Genomic DNA, 18,131 nt, shown 5'->3' with positions numbered 1-18,131 from the left:
TCAGGCTAGGCTGCCACTGACATCTCTACCCCGCCAATCGTGGGTACTCTGATGTGAAAGAGTTGACTGGAAAGTGGAAATGCGTTCTGTTGTCTTCAGTAATGAGGGTTGGTTCTGTCTGTATGCGAGTGATGGACGGTGCAGACATTGTGAGCTTCCTTTCCCAGAGTGCATACGCTCACCATATGCAGGTCAGACCCTAGGCTTCACGGCGTATGGGGTCGCCAGTCACAAGACACGGTTAGGTTTGGTATTTTTGGAGGGTGAAGTAAGCAGTGTTGCTATATTCTACAGGCTGTAATCCCTGTGCTGGAGCCGTTTCTTATACAGGGTGTTACAAAAAGGTACGGCCAAACTTTCAGGAAACATTCCTCACACGCAAAGAAAGAAAATATGTTATGTGAACATGTGTCCGGAAACGCTTACTTTCCTTGTTAGAGCTCATTTTATTACTTCTCTTCAAATCACATTAATCATGGAATGGAAACACACAGCAACAGAACGTACCAGCGTGACTTCAAACACTTTGTTACAGGAAATGTTCAAAATGTCCTCCGTTAGCGAGGATACATGCATCCACCCTCCGTCGGATGGAATCCCTGATGCTCTGATGCAGCCCTGGAGAATGGCGTATTGTATCACAGCCGTCCACATTACGAGCACGAAGAGTCTCTACATTTGGTACCGGGGTTGCGTAGACAAGAGCTTTCAAATACCCCCATAAATGAAAGTCAAGAGGGTTGAGGTCAGGAGAGCGTGGAGGCCATGGAATTGGTCCGCCTCTACCAATCCATCGGTCACCGAATCTGTTGTTGAGAAGCGTACGAACACTTCGACTGAAATGTGCAGGAGCTCCTTCGTGCATGAACCACATGTTGTGTCGAACTTGTAAAGGCACATGTTCTAGTAGCACAGGTAGAGTATCCCGTATTAAATCATGATAACGTGCTCCATTGAGCTTAGGTGGAAGAACATGGGGCCCAATCGAGACATCACCAACAATGCCTGCCCTAACGTTCACAGAAAATCTGTGTTGATGACGTGATTGCACAATTGCGTGCGGATTCTCGTCAGCCCACACACGTTGATTGTGAAAATTTACAATTTGATCACGTTGGAATGAAGCCTCATCCGTAAAGATAACATTTCCACTGAAATGAGGATTGACACATTGCTGGATGGAGCATTTGCAGAAGTGTACCCGTGGAGGCCAATCAGCTGCTGATAGTGCCTGCACACGCTGTACAGGGTAAGGAAACAACTGGTTCTCCCGTAGCACTCTCCATACAGTGACGTGGTCAACGTTGTCTAGTACAGCAGCAACTTCTCTGACGCTGACATTAGGGTTATCGTCAACTGCACGCAGAATTGCCTCGTCCATTGCAGGTGTCCTCGTCGTTCTAGGTCTTCCCCAGTCGCGAGTCATAGGCTGGAATGTTCCGTGCTCCCTAAGACGCCGATCAATTGCTTCGAACGTCTTCCTGTCGGGACACCTTCGTTCTGGAAATCTGTCTCGATACAAACGTACCGCGCCACGGCTATTGCCCCGTGCTAATCCATACATGAAATGGGCATCTGCCAACTCCGCATTTGGAAACATTGCACTGACTGCAAAACCACGTTCGTGATGGACACTAACCTGTTGATGCTACGTACTGATGTGCTTGATGCTAGAGCAGTGAGTCGCATGTCAACACAAGCACCGAAGTCAACATTACCTTCCTTCAATTGCGCCAAGTGGCGGTGAATCGAGGAAGTACAGTACTTACTGTCGAAACTAAAATGAGCTCTGACACAGAAATTAAGCGTTTCCGGACACATGTCCACATAACATATTTTCTTTATTTGTCTGTGATGAATGTTTCCTGAAAGTTTAGCCGTACCTTTTTGTAACACCCTGTATAGGAAAGTGATGTGGTATCGGACTAGGACTGTGCTCGCCACAAACGGCTGTTGCGACGCAACGCGCTCTTCGTGGTGTGCAACAAGTGCCCTCGCCAAAAAAAAAAAAAAAAAAAAAAATCATCAGATCTCTCGCCAGTCGAACACGTATGGAATATGATGAAGCGGAACTTACTCGTTCTCCAGGGCTTGCAAGAACCTTGTCGAGCTGCAACAGAAAGAGCCAGATACTTGGGATGATCTGCGCCTTAGGCAGTGGAGGGGTGAGGGGTGTTGTATACTGTCTATTAATGCGACTGACTCTGCGCTCTCTACTGCCACAACTGTGTTTCATTTAGTCTGAATTTGTAATCATACACTCCTACAGTGAATTACCTGTTACTTCACTTGTCAATAAAATGACCCCTGTCTTGAAGGTGCTGCGTTTTTCTCCGGCATTGTAATAAAAATAAGAGTAATAACACTAACAATCCTCATCGTTTCCATGCGGTTCTAGGCGCTTCAGTCTGGAACCGCGTGACCGCCACGGTCGCAGGTTCGAATCCTGCCTCGGGCATGGATGTGTGTGATGTCCTTAGGTTAGTTAGGTTTAAGTAGTTCTAAGCTCTAGGGGAATGATGACCATAGATGTTAAGTCCCATAGTGTTCAGAGCCATTTGAACCATTTGAACCTCATCGTTTGCTTTTGAAGCTTTGACATCAGATGTTGTTTGCAGGGTAAATTATAAGAATTCAAGTCCACTTCTCCTGCAGACAATACTTCTCTTTAATTAACAAAACTTGTTTTGGCACCTTTGCTTCAGTTCTAAAAATACAGACTGTAACACTTCCGCCCTGTCGGGCGTGCGTTAGCTCAATAAAGCCTGTACTGTAATAAGTTCACGGGCTTCACCTTGTAAACAAGGATTTAGTACATAAGTTGACCGCGTGTACCTAATGGAAGCAATTCGGACTTATATTCAGTCAGTAACTACAGTGATGCGTCAAGTAAATGTAAAGTACAATTGCGCATTCGCATGGACAAGAAGTACACACAGTAGATACTACCAATAATTAATAATACGGTCGCCAGCCTAATTAGGCATTGAGTGAGTTTTTCCCTGTACAAGTGGTAGCATGTACAAGCATAATGACACGTAGTAATGTTGCGTTATATGGCAAAGTTTGAAACAAAAAAAAAAAAAATCCACTGAACTAAAGTTTTTTCCTTTTGCACTAAATTGGACGAGCTACAAATACACAACACCACACAGCAATGATTACTACGAGCTGCACTTTGTATATTGATCAGACTGAAATCGGGCATAGATTACCCTAGACTCAGCAATTTTGAAAACACACATACAATGTCACTATTAAAATTGGAAAAAACACTAATACGCTTAGGTTTAATATAGAAATCGATTTTACTGTTCAAATCTGATCAGTACACTTCAAAACGTGCAAGAATAGGCAAGAGAAGTGGGGGGGGGGGCCCTGAAACTGTTATGGTTGTTATACTGAAACTAGTAAGTCCTGAATGTAAATTAAAACTCGAAGTTATCAATCTGTGAAGAACTAATCTTTTGTCTTATTTTGAATTACTTAGTTATCATTATTTCAGTCACAAATCAATTAAATAACATTGCTAGCTCCATTCAAAATTTATCTTTCAATTTAACCACACTGTTGTTCTTTACTAACATTTATATTTGCACTCCTAACGTTGAACGTCTTTATAGCATAAATTGGTCTGCAGATAATTTAGTACTAACTGTAAACTTTCAGTTCGGGATACTCGGGTTGCACAATATGTGGTAAGGACCCTGTCTAGGTCAATGATAAGGATAAGTGATGGCTAAGGCAATTCGGGTAAAAGTCACGTTATTATTGAACAGTCAAAACAGTTTCAACACTAGTCCACACAGATACACTTCTAAAGATGAAATAAATGTTTGACCTGTGCAAGTCGGTGCGGTGGGTGGCGGCAGCGAGATAGCGGGCAGCACGGCACACATACAAGCACGGCTAAGGCTCTCACAGTATCGGCACTTTCCTTCTTCTTAGCGTCGTAATCTTTCCAATTTTGTGCCTGAGGAAATAGCCATGCCAAGTAGTCGTCGGAATCGGCCCATCCGAGGCTCAATGGAATCCACTTTTCCTAGATAGCCTCCTCGGTACAGTGCATGTTCCTCTGACCGATGCCCAACTCCGACTGTGTTACTGAGCCCGTTGTGCCGAACCGCGCCCGTGTGCATTTTCCCGCGCTCGCCTGCATCCACCTTTTCCCGCGCCCCTACAGGTAGGGTATTCACCACAGGTTTTCTACTACACATGTCCTAATGCATTACCTACGTATGGACCAAGTGTTTAAATTACAATTTTCACATTTTACAATAGTTTTAACATTAACTACACTTTCCTTTGGTTATCAAATTGCTTGAAATCTAACATAAATAATAACATTCATTTCAAAAGTTGTGTACAGTTTCTTTAACATGACACGAAAAGGAAAAAAATCCAAAATAATATTTACATTATTTTACATAAATTCAGAAAGAAACATTTATTTCAATGCATAAAGAATAAAATTATTATAGGTACGTTATTGTTACAAGACATGTTTTAAGTGATAATTATTGTAACAAAGTTGTGCATAACAATAGTTCATGCCTCTTGTGATTGTTACCTTATTTTCTTGAATGTTAGTTTATGTAGGATGTTATTTACATTATTGTTCAGTTTTCTGTCCGCAAGGAAATTATGTTATTGTGAGTTCAGTTGGCGCGTTAAGAAATTACCGAATCTATAAATGTAATTTTTGAGATAAAATAATCTGTAACTCTATCTTGCGTTTACTTGCAGCTATTCTAGTAGCATCCGTCGTCATCTTCATGCTCATCCGTTGTGGGTCTACACAAAACGCTTTCCACTCCGTTCATCCGATCTTTCTTGTCCTGACATCTTCCAGAATTGTAATGTCATCAGCAAAACTTAAAGTTTTTGTTTCTTCTCATCGAACTTAAATTCCATTTTCAGTTTTCCCCGTGGTTTCGTTTTCTGGTGCTCCGTGTACTACATGGGGGACTGGTTACATTCTTGTCTAACTTCCTTCTCAACTAATATATCTCCGTTTCGTGTTATTCTTCTCTTAGAACTGCAGGCTGGTTTGATTACACAACGCAGACACCAATAGCATCCAACAGCTTGCTCAAACGTCTGGGGAATCAGTCTACAGTCTGCGTGGGAAATCTTGTATAACATTCTGTATCTGTGCCTCGAACTCGTTTGGTGTATCCAGTTTTGGCCGGTATGCTTCCTATTTCGCCCAACGTAACAGAATCTTGAGGCCTGAACTTCTGTTCCACTTTGGCGAGATTCTCGTCGAAGCAGCTGAAGTCTCCGAAACAACTCCTCCAGCTGGGAGGAAGTGGAAGATGCCTTGTTACACCGTCTCGCTTGACAACTGGTTTACTGATCTTTCCTCAATCACCTATGAGGTACCAAACGTATTCATTTAATACCAGAAGTTAACAGGCAGCATTCGTGGTGTCATGCAGCAGATATCGGCCCATTATCCTGATGGCCGTCATCCCCCTTCATCTGCTCACAAGTGGTTGGTTCTGTGCTTTTCCTACAGTCACTTTACAAGATTTCATTCAAGCTACTTGTCCCAGTAACACCTGCTTATGAATCCACCGGCACGAAAATTACCTCCACCTGTCAACAAAATGTTCTCTAACAATTTTTTCGAGTCACTGTGCCAATTCAACATTTACTCTCCAAATTTTGCTCTGCAATGAATATCCTCATGTGTAACTTCCTCCACATGATGGTGTGCCCAAAGAGAAAAGTTTCAATCTGTGTACAGGACTGCATGTACAGTGTCCCTATCTGGATACTGTTGTGGTCGTCATTTTCGTGTTTAAAGTAGGCAGGCATAAGCATTTTCTGAAACACACTCTTGTTCTTCACAAGGTACAGTATTGAGAGAGGATGATTTCTCTGTACCTCATTACATCGCAAAGCAAAGACACCCTAGACCACTGCCGCATCCCGTCTTTCATCCAAGTCGCTCTCTCATTTCGATACACTTTCACCCCTTCTTGAACAATCACTTGCTCTCTACTCCCTACTGTAAAATTATCGGTTGGTTGTGCCAGAACTGTTGAGAACAGTCATATATGAAATGAAAGTATGGTACGGCATTATTAGGTGGGAGATCCTATCTGGGGTTTCTTGACCATCTACTGCAAATCTTTTTATTTGAAACCATTTCAGCGACTTGTGTGCCGATGCTGATGAGGATTATCAGGACAACACAGTACCCAGTCCCAGATTAGATAAAATTTCCAACCCAGCTGGAATCGAGCTTGGGCCCCGCATGGCAGTCATCCGCACTGGCCACTCAGCTAATGAAGTGGAAAACATACTGACATACTTGGTGTACTTGTTGTCTTTCTCATTGAAGATATGACTGTGGGCCACATTTTTCAGCGGTGGGAAAATTCACACACAAACTGCAGTAAGCATCTTACTCAGGCTACCAGTAGAATCCATAGGATTCGTTAATAAGTGACTAGACAAAGCCAGCTGGAACATTCACTTACCGTGTAGCCTAGCTTGTCTGTGAATACATGGGAACAGTCGAACAGCTGGAGACTCCAGCAGTGGTGTAACTTTGTGCCAGTTCTCCGAGATGGTTCCCATCCAAATTTCAAAACACAATTACACAATTATTTTCATCTACTGTAAAGCTACAAAGGGAAAATTGGGAATTGAAGAAATATTGTATCATACAATTTCAGACTCATAACTTGTGTATGCATAAAATTTTACTTGAATTGCGATAATTTTAAGTGAGCAACAGAATTTTTAATTGATTTGGAATATGAAAAGGCATGGTAGCTGTAAGCTATGTTTCAACGTTTTTACACCACTGTTTATTGGCATTCAGTGTATTTATACATCAATAAGGAAATTAATTTTCTAAATATATACAGTTCTGTACAAGATTGGTTATTTTTTAGTTATACTATTGAAGTATTGTTTACCCACCCCTGAATGCCTCCAGTTTATTAATGTAAAATATTTATCTTTGAGCTATAAGAATGGAGGTATATTTGAAATATTGTTTTCTTAACGATACTACAAGCAGTACATACGAATTACAGCTCTTATTACACTACCAATGGGTTGCGATTGTATTCTAAGAACTGGTTTTGTTTCTCAGGTTTGGCATTTACTGCTGCGGGCGTACAGCACAACAGTTGAAGAAGAAACGGGACGTTGGGTGAAGTTGGCAAAACTTTTGGTCAAAGATGTTCGTCCATACCGTTTCAGAAACCGTCTGATTGGTGACCAGCTGCAGGATGTTCCTGCAGAGAGAAACTGCAGCAACTGGAGCCCAAATAGCCCAAGTAGTTCCCCAGAGGTTCCAGACGAGGATGACGCTACCTGGGCAGAGGCTGAAATGGTACCAGCGGAGGTGAGGTCTCCAGCAGTCGCCAGTGGCAGTGGGTGGACACAGGGGCAGCACAACGGTGACACGTACTCACTACTACATTACGCTGCAGCATTTGGCAGTTCACGTAAACTACGCACACTTATAAATTCGGGAGCAGATCTGGAGGAGAGGGACGTGTTTGGCTGTACAGCAGTCCACTACGCTGCTGCCGCCGGGAATACACAGTGCCTCTCGCTGCTCGCAGAGGAGGGCGCGGACGTGTGGGCGAAATGTTATGGCGGGTGGACGGCCTTGCACTTGGCAGCACGGAGAGGCCACGAGGACACTGTGAGGCTCCTTCTGGGTTTTCTCCGGAACCAGTCTCACGCTCTCCTCATGGCGCATGTCAATGGGAAGAACTCGGACGGGGTTTCCCCACTGACCTGTGCTGTGAAGAGCCGCAGCGCCGCGTGTGTGAGACTGCTGCTCGCTGCCGGCGCGGTGCGCGAGTAGTGGCGTTGTCCCTCTACTCACTACAGTTAGTGACTCTGGGACTACCGACTGGTCTTAACATCCAACTGGTTAGTCGATTCTTTTTCGGTCTAGTCGGTTTCTTCAGTGGAATGAAAGACTCGAACGGAACTAGTCACTGCGGCCACGTCAGTTGTTTGAATGTCTTTCACTCACTCTCTGTGCTTGACTCGACTGACTCACACAAGTCTCTGCTTGTTATGTCAGTTATATGAATGTTCCAGTTAGCCTCCAGTGTGATTTTCATATTTGTTCATCCTGTTTGGGTATAGGTCAACGAGGGCCATATTCCCAACATTTTAAGACAGAAATAACGTACCTAATTTCTAAGAGGTACAAAAAGAATCTAACAATCTAAAAATGAAGTATTTTGAAAATTCGTGTATCCAGCTCATGGTCTCGCGGTAGCGTTCTCTCTTCCCAAGCACGGGGTCCTAGGTTCGATTCCCGGCGTGGTCAGGGATTTTTCCTGCCTCGAGATGACTGGCTGTTGTTGTGTCCTCTTCATCATCATCATTCATTCCCATTACGGTCGGAGGAAGGCAATGGCAAACCACCTCCAGTAGGACCTTGCCTAGTACGGCGGTGCGGGTCTCCCGTATCATTCCCCTACACTCCGTCATGGAGTATGGGACTTCATCATCATTTACTAAAATCCCATGTTTTCATGCTTCTGATATTACACGAGAACTTTCGGTTGGTTTCAAAAGTTTAGTAAATAGTGTTACACTGTAAACTTAAGTTTCAATAAATGAACAATTACTTTTTTATTTAAATTCGTGGAAACTCTCTCTCCCACATCTGATGGTTTGCACCCGTCGCCAATAATCATCTTCAGTAAATTCTGAGGTTACATGAAGGAAAACTATATAGCATAAAATATTTTTCATATCATGGGTGAGTTAAACATTTGCTTTTTAAGCATATAATGACACTTAACAGAAGCATTTTTTGTGAATATCATTCTTCATCGTTTTGTAATTTCCTTCAAACTTGCTTAGTTCATATAGTTATTGGATACGAATTATTCTTACAGATACTGCATACCGTGTGTCACATAGAATTTACGTTGAAAGTCACTTTCTGTGCAGTCATACGACCTCTCGCTTTCCCACTCAATTCCGTATTTACAAATTTTGATTGAGACAGAATGTTCACTATTATGAAAGGGCCCTGTTATTAAACATGGACGAAAAACTGAACTAAAAACTACTTATGAGCACCAAATAAGAAGCATATGTCGTAAGGAAGCTAACTCTGACGACAGAGTATAATCAACAGTAACGACTTAATGACACATAAACGACCTATTGTTCTCGTTCAGAACTGAGTGCGCCGGCGCTCAGGGAAGTGTGCTATTATCACTGCCAGCGGTCCAGAGGGCTGCGAACTCGGTTCCAGGGTGCTTTCAGCGTTGTACTAGAGATAGGCATAACAGTGAAGCTGAGATACCAATGTGTGAATGTTAACAGCAATTTTTTCAACCCATAAAACACAATAATATACCTGCTACTCTTCACAGCCTCTGAAATGTAACCTCGTTGGCATATGTGTCTGTAATTTCAACGTACTCCGCTGGTGACGGAACTTTTCTAGACAATATATTTATGTTCCGCGCAGTTAAGTCGCTGAATAATTGTTCAAGAGCTAGATACATATGATTTATAATTTTTGAAGATCGTAACATCTTTTCATTAACGGGGGTAGAAAGTCAAATGGGCCGACTTGGAGCAAGAGAGGCACCACAGGACATTTTAATTTCCACTGTCTACACTTTTACGAGTAATTTCATAAAACTTTGTCAGCATGACCAGGGAGGATTCAGGTTTGACACTCATAGCAGTGGAAGTTCAAAAAGATGACAAAATAATTTTTTTTACATGTGAAATTTCATCATTGTTTCACTTACTATTGGCTGCATTTGCTGCTATAGGTACACTTTTCTTCATAAGTAAGAGAGATTCTTGGATGAATTTTGCACAGCATACAAACCATACCAACAGGTGTATGAAACTCTAGAATTTTCCAAATCTATTAAAAATTATGGTAAAAACTGAGATAATTAACTATAAATGAGTTTGATTGAAACATGGAATTTTAAAAGTAACAGCGCATTAATTTTTTCATAAACCAAATAAATTGTAGAGTTTGATACACCTACAAGTATGGTTTGTATTCTGTGAAAAATTCATCGAAGAATCTCTTTTACTTATGAAGAATATCTACCTGTAGCAACAAATGCAGCCAATGATAAGTGAGAAAAACGATGAAACATCACAAAAAAAAAAAATGGTTCAAATGGCTCTGAGCACTATGGGACTCAACTGCTGAGGTCATTAGTCCCCTAGAACTTAGAACTAGTTAAACCTAACTAACCTAAGGACATCACAAACATCCATGCCCGCGGCAGGATTCGAACCTGCGACCGTAGCGGTCTTGCGGTTCCAGACTGCAGTGCCTTTAACCGCACGGCCACTTCGGCCGGCCAAACATCACATGTAGAAAAAATTTATTTTGTTATGTTTTTTACCTTTCACTGTAATGAATGTGAATCCTGAATCCTTCCTGGTCATGCTGACAAAGTTTTATGAATTTACATGTAAAAGTATGCGCAGTGGAAATTAAAATGTCCTGTGGTGCCTCTCCTGCTCCAAGTCGGCCCGTTTGACGTCCTACCCCCTATAAAACAGAAAGAAAATGCCTCTAAAATTTGGCCATGCTTATTTCTTCTTCACGTATTCCTAAGGGAGGGTGACCAAATTATTTTCGGTGAAAACCGGGACACATTCATGCGGGTGCCAATGGACACCTCATTCCACGTGTACCCAGGTTTCTTAATTTTAAATATTAATGTTTTGTTAATACATTTTGTTAACCCGATTATTATAACTAATAAGAGGATACAAAAGATTGATAAATCTAGATTAACTGTATAATTAATGACATTTAATAAACGTATACAGTAATAAAGAAATGTATTACGATTTTACAAAATTTTACAGCCATTCAACTTTTAATCAATTAATATTAACATGAGCTTTTATATTACTGAGCACTTGCAGATGGAATTGACTGTCCTTGGAGAAAACGGTATTTTTCACTGCCTCCAGCCTTCTCGATCATGTCTTTGTACTTTGAGACACAGCGATAAAACTCGGCACAATCCATTTTGTAGTTGTACAGGATCTGCAGGATTGCTTCAAGAGAGTCCACCTCCATTCTGTTTCTTTCATCAGTCCACTGGATATTCATGAACGAAAATATTCTTTCCACATTGGCATTATGGGCTGGGGTTGCAAAAAATACCTTGCAATTATTACCAACTTAGAGTAATGCTGAAGACAGTCACAGCTTTTAAAAAACTCACCCACTTCTCATGACATTCCAGTGGTGTTTTTTTTTTCATCATTCCACTTGTGAAGACTTTCTTTAACAAAATTTGTCACTATGCCGAACTGGACAAAGAGAATGGAATCATCGATTTCAATCTCTTTACTCTTCAAATAAGAAACTGTCTCTTCAACACTTTCCCATTTTGGCACTGTCTTCAGTAACATCCAATCAAACACCGGCGATGAGGGTAAATATGAGGCGCTCCACTTGCTGAGATATTCTACACAAGTGTCATAAAACTTGTTAACTTCTTCACTAAAACTGCTTTCCGTTGCTTCTGATACTTCTGCTTTTTTAAGGACAGATTTAACATTAAAAGAAATGAACTGCTGTTCTCTCCTCTTAGTAACAGTTTCTAGAGTATTTTTCAAAACATCATTTACCTCTATTACACCTTTCGTGCACTGTATCTGTTAATGCGTTTCTGTCGGAACGTCCACCATGACTTATACTAATAAAACAGTTACATACGGAACACACTGCTTCGTAATCAAAACGACCTTTCTTAATGAAATCCCATTCCTTGGAATAACAGTCACTGAGCTTGGAGGCACGTTTCGGCATTGCGTTTCACAGTACTGCAGCAATAATGCCACTAATATGAGAAAAAGCTATTGCAGTTTGTCTGACAAAACATCAACTACTACACTGTTCTGACAATGAGTGTGTGAGTAAGTGGCGCGACAATCGGACGGTTTCATAGTTCTGTTACAATAATACAACTTACTACTTGTTGGCCAAAGTACCGCTCAAAGTAAATTATTGCCTGAGTGTATCAATACTGATACTGTGATTACTAGTATGGGACAATGGAGGTTTTAGACAAATAAGCTAAAATATATTAATTTCTTGTGTTGTATTTCCTTTAATATAGCGAAATCCCAAAAATTTGAGAAAGTTTCACGAAATGTATTTAAAAACTGAATTCCGGGACTGTTGAGCGTTTCGAAACAAATTTTCGGGACACCGGAACACAGGGATGAAAACCGGGACAATCCCGGTTTTCCAGGACGTTTGGTCACCCTACCCTAAGGGGACTTTCGCGCTCGACTTTGCATCCTTAACGGCACACATCATCGTAGTTACATACGCGTTAATTGGGGAAGGGGTCGAAGAAGGTGTGGTGGGTGATGGCGCCATTCCGTCTGGGGGTGTGACTTGCCAAACGCGTGAGAACGTCACACACGTGGAGTTTGTGCCTCGAATTCTAGAGGGTGGTGTCGAAACTAGTGGTGGGAACAACAGAACGAAAACATTCGATTCATTCGGTTTTTCGAAAACAGTCGACTCATTCAATTGTAGTTTTTTTTGTATCGGTTGAATTATTCATTCATCTCTTTCGAGTGAAACCGGTCTCCGAGAGCAACCATTAAGTCCTGAGTGCAAAAGTTCGAGCGTTCTGCCATTGTTAAATCATTATTGTTGACAGCTTACGGCTATCGCCTGCTGTTACTGTGTTGTTGCCTTTCCGACATTCCCTCTTTACTGAGTGCTAATACACAGCTTTTAGTTCACAGTTTCTTCCATATTTGTGACTACAGATTTACTTAACGGTGAACTACAGTCTGGATCAAAATGCCGAAAAGATGCGGCTGAGGAATGGAAAGAATCATACCACTGGATAAACGGTGACCCTCAAGATAATTTCAGTGCGATGTATCGCATCTGTCAAGATGGTTTTCATCCTGAAGCTACATTAATCAAAGAAATTCAAAGAAAATTAACGAATGGTGAGAAGTAGTTCTAAAAAACGCTTCGTGTTACCAAACACTTAAAAAGACGTGTCTGACGTACGTTTTGTTCACGTTAACTTCGGAATATACTGAAATCGATTATCAGTGGTGGATGCAAAACACCAGACGAGACTTCAATAAATTTAAACTTAAAATTCATTTAAATACATATAAGTTTATAAGGTAGCAACAGTTGCTAATCTTTTAAAACTGATCAGATATCCATATTCAATGCAAGAAGTACGAAAAGTCGGATGTAAATAAATACGTGAATACATAAATTTTGAAAATATTTTTTTAAAAACATTCTTTTTATTCATCTGTCCTTGAAATAAGATACGTTATTTGTCTTTAAACCAGTAGGCAAATCTAGTCATCGTTCACATCTAATAGGAAAGGCTGAAAAACTATGTAAAGGAAACCATTCAAACCAAGAGACGAAGTGAATTTTTTTTTTTTTTTTTGGTCATCAGTCTTCTGACTGGCTTGAAACGGCCCGCAACAAATTTCTCCCCTGTAGTACTTGCAGACTACGTGCTCAATTATTTGCTGGATGAACTCTTCCTCTACAGTTTTTACCCTCTGTAGGTCTATCTAGTGCAAAGGAAGTCATTCCCTGGTGTCTTGATACACGTCCTACCATCCCGTCCCCTATTCTTGTCAGTGTTTTACATATATTCCTTTCCTCGCCGGTTCTGCGGAGAACCTCGTCATTCCTTACCTTATTAATCCACTTTCATACAGCTGGGATGACTCTCAGAGACTTGGATCAGTCGGTTGACTCACATTCAGCGAAGCCACTCAAACCTAGAGAGTAAGTTAAAATATCCATATAGTTGACATGTTACGTAGAAACCGGTTCTAAGTGATCTACCTTGCGTAATTTTGACCACGAATATACCTGGACGTTTAACAAAGAAAAACGTAAGGAAGTCAATTTTGATTAGTTAGACTCTAAAGCGGCCGTTACACTTCCGACGTTACTGAAAGGAACTATGACAGAATTTGGTAAACAAAACCCCAAAAAATTACAAATGACAAAAATCTCGTAACTAATTTCGTAAAGAATGCTATAACAACTTGCAATGTCGCTCAGTTGTATCAGCAAAAGCACATACCAGGTGTAGAAGTATGAAACCGGAGTTTGGTTGCAATAATTACACGTCTGTTGCTTGAAAGTGATATAACCACGCGTCGTCCTATGAACTGCCACTCCATAATATAGGAGCTCGGGCCGCGCCCTACTCAGTCAGGTGTACTGATGGCGATTGTTGTCACCCGTACCACTGCTCGGCGTTCCACCACGATGTCGCACATTCTCTGCATTCTTTCCTTTGCCGGCGCCTGGGAAGCCTTTCCCTTTCAGTATATGTCTATGATGAATTCCAGTTCTGATTTGTCAACGTTAACGAACTCGACTCCATTAAAGATACCCGTAAGGCATTTGTTACGGACGCTACGAATTTAGTTAACAATAGTCTCTGTCTCCTTTTCGACAAATTCTGAAGCACAAGCATAAACAAATATTTTTAGACAACTTTCTTCTAAAATAAAATATTCTGCACTGCAAATAAAAAATTACAATATGTTTACCACCATTTTTTTGTTGTTGACTGGAACGCATTGATCTACTCTTCATGGATTCCAACGGAATCGACTGTTAATTACGAGTAAGATTAAGAAACGGTTCATGATCATTAAACGAAGTAACAATGTACAGTGTAAAATTTACAATGGAAATAAATTATACAAAATACGATTTTTTTTTTCTTTATTGTGATTTTTATCACCTTACACAAGGCGGGCTGTCAGCAGCTGAGTACGCCGCTCTTCAGCCTTGAGGTTTACAATAAGTAATACACAGAGGGGGCACAGAGAATACAATCAAAACGGCGGGCAAAACAATGTGGACACAAAAACAAAAAAACACGGAGCCGTTCACGCTGGACGAGAAAACATCACTGACACTAGTTGACACGGCGCACAAAACATGGATGATGGCGACGGTACACGTGAACAGTGGCGGCGTGACGGCGAACAAACACTAAACACAAACGAAGGCACACACACGAGACATTGATGGCGATGACCTCTGGCGCGCGAATGTTCACTGTGCGTGTGCGAGTCCGGGGACCTGCCAAGAGAGGAGGAGGAGGAGAAAGAGGAGTGGGAGAGCGAGAGGGGAGAGCAGAGATACCACGGGCTGGGGAGATAGGGGGAGGGAGGAAGGGGGAGGGGAAGCCTGGGGGAAGAGGGGACAGGGGAAAAGGAAAGAGAAGGGAAGGGAAGAGAAGGGAGGGAGGGTGCCTAAAGGAAAGGACACCAGAAGTGGGGGGTGGGGCAGGGTCAAAGTTGATAGGAGGGGTAGATGGAGGGGAGGAGGACATCATCAGGGAGGGGGAGCTGGTGGAAGCCACCTTGGGAGAGGGTAAGTAGGGTTGAGAGATGGAGACCGGGTGGGACGTGGGAGTACAGGCGAGGCAGTGGGTGGGGCTGGGAGAGGATCGGGGAGACTAGCGGGTGAGGAGGATCGAGTTTACGGGAGGTGTACAGGATCTGTATCCTTTCAAGGAAAAGGAGAAGGTGGGGGAAGGGGATGAGATCGTACAGGATCCGCGTGGGGGAGGGGAGACGGATGCGATAGGTGAGGCGGAGAGCATGGCGTTCAAGGATTTGGAGGGATTTGTAAAAGGTAGGGGGAGGCGGAGATCCAAGCCGGATGGGCATAACAAAGGATAGGGCGGATGAGGGATTTATAGGTGTGGAGGATGGTGAAGGGGTCCAGACCCCACGTACGGCAGGAGAGGAGCTTGAGGAGACTGACTCGGGAGCGTGCCTTGGCTTGGATTGTCCGGAGGTGGGGAGTCCAGGAGAGGCGGCGGTCGAGGGTGACGCCAAGGTACTTAAGGGTGGGGGTGAGGGCGATAGGACGGCCATAGATGGTGAGATAGAAATCAAGGAGGCGGAAGGAAGGGGTGCTTTTGCCTACAATGATCGCCTGTGTTTTGGAGGGATTGACCTTGAGCAACCACTGGTTGCACCAAGCAGTGAACCGGTCAAGATGGGATTGGAGAAGGTGTTGGGAGCGCTGCAGGGTGTGGGCAAGGGCAAGGAACCGATGCCACCGCCGTAACTGGGCAGCGGAACGACTATGGATGTTGAGGTCGGCGGCTGTTCCTGATCTATATAATTGACCTGGGTGACAATCTGAGCAGTTCTCTTAGGTTGTTCGTAGATGATGCTGTAATTTACCGTCTAGTAATGTCATCCGAAGACCAGTATCAGTTGCAAAGCGATTTAGAAAAGATTGCTGTTATGGTGTGGCAGGTGGCAGTTGACGCTAAATAACGAAAAGTGTGAGGTGATCCACAAGAATTCCAAAAGAAATCCGTTGGAATTCGATTACTCGATAAATAGTACAATTCTCAAGGCTGTCAGTTCAACTAAGTACCTGGGTTTTAAAATTACGAACAACTTCAGTTGGAAAGACCACATAGATAATATTGTGGGGAAGGCGAGCCAAAGGTTGCGTTTCATTGGCAGGACACTTAGAAGATGCAACAAGTCCACTAAAGAGACAGCTTACACTACACTCGGTCGCCCTCTGTTAGAATATTGCTGCGCGGTGTGGGATCCTTACCACGTGGGATTGACGGAGGACTTCGAAAGGGTGCAAAAAAGGGCAGCTCGTTTTGTATTATCACGTAATAGGGGAGAGAGTGTAGCAGATAAGATACGCGAGTTGGGATGGAAGTCATTAAAGCAAAGACGTTCTTCGTCGCGGCGAGACCTATTTACGAAATTTCAGTCACCAACTTTCTCTTCCGAATGCGAAAATATTTTGTTGAGCTCAACCTACATAGGTAGGAATGACCATCAAAATAAAATAAGAGAAATCAGAGTTCGAACAGAAAGGTTTAGGTGTTCGTTTTTCCCGCGCGCTGTTCGGGAGTGGAATGGTAGAGAAATAGTATGATTGTGGTTCGATGAACCCTCTGCCAAGCACTTAAATGTGAATTGCAGAGTAATCATGTAGATATAGATGTAGATGTAGAACTAGTCTACTTCTGTAATAAGATGTACTACAAACGGGAATGGCCTGAGGACTTCCTTGCAACAGTTATGATACCAATAGAGAAAAAGAGAAACACTATAAAATGTGAAGAACATAGGACTATCAGTCTAATTTCTCATGCAGCTAAACTGTTGCTGAGAGTGTTGAACAGAAGTCGCAAATAGTTGTGGTTTGAGGTCTGGGGAGTGTGGCTCGGAGCTGTCCTCGCAGTAACAGGTATGTAACAGTTCGTTGTGGCACAGTGGTGCCGACTGCTGCTCAGATTGCTGCTGCAGATGAAGTACGGTGCTCCAGAACCATACGCCGAACACGATGGTTCTCCATTAGCAGTGGCACGTGGCCGTCGGGAGCCCAGTCTTCTTGCGACCGAACATTTCCGTGACCACCGCTGCCAGCAGTCGCGTAAGTGGCTGCAGTCCTGCCGAGTCCTTCTGCAGTATCACAGAAGGAACATGCAACTCCCGGTAGTGTTATTACACGACCTCGCTCAAACTCAGTGAGGTGTTTATAACGGCGCCTTTGTCACTTTAGAGGCATGCTTGATTGACACAACTCCCCACTCCTATCTCACCTCGTAGTCGCGCCACTAACGCCACTCTTATGCGACTGGCGCGAAACTTGACCGGAAATCATCTCTCAGATGTAGGAACACGCCTACTAACTTTCGTTTACGTCGCTGAGCCACTTGATGTTGAGATTTTTTCCGTCACTGTATAATGCAACTGAACATTTTACCTATAACTATGAGATTTCCTGAAAATTTGCAGTACCTAAGTGACATACATAAGCAATTCACATAATGAAATTAAGTACTGTAATTTTGAATAATTAGGTTTGTGTAGATGTAACTTCCCACTTTGGGAGTTGTGAATCAAGTCTACTTGTGGAAATAACGATTTCAAGTAGTCAAAGTCAATTTAGATGTGTAAATTACTTTTGTATATTTCATATTGGAGAATTTTTTTTCCACAGAGATAGGTAGCGCTAGAAGTGGAAAAAAGGGAAACAAATGCAACTGATTAAACTGAGTGAGTGGAAGACTCTTATAAAAGTCCAGCAGTGATGAATTTAA

The sequence above is a fragment of the Schistocerca cancellata genome, chromosome 10, assembly GCF_023864275.1.
Source record: "Schistocerca cancellata isolate TAMUIC-IGC-003103 chromosome 10, iqSchCanc2.1, whole genome shotgun sequence".
NCBI classification, from domain to species: Eukaryota; Metazoa; Arthropoda; class Insecta; order Orthoptera; family Acrididae; genus Schistocerca; species Schistocerca cancellata.
This window is presented reverse-complemented; position numbering follows the sequence as displayed.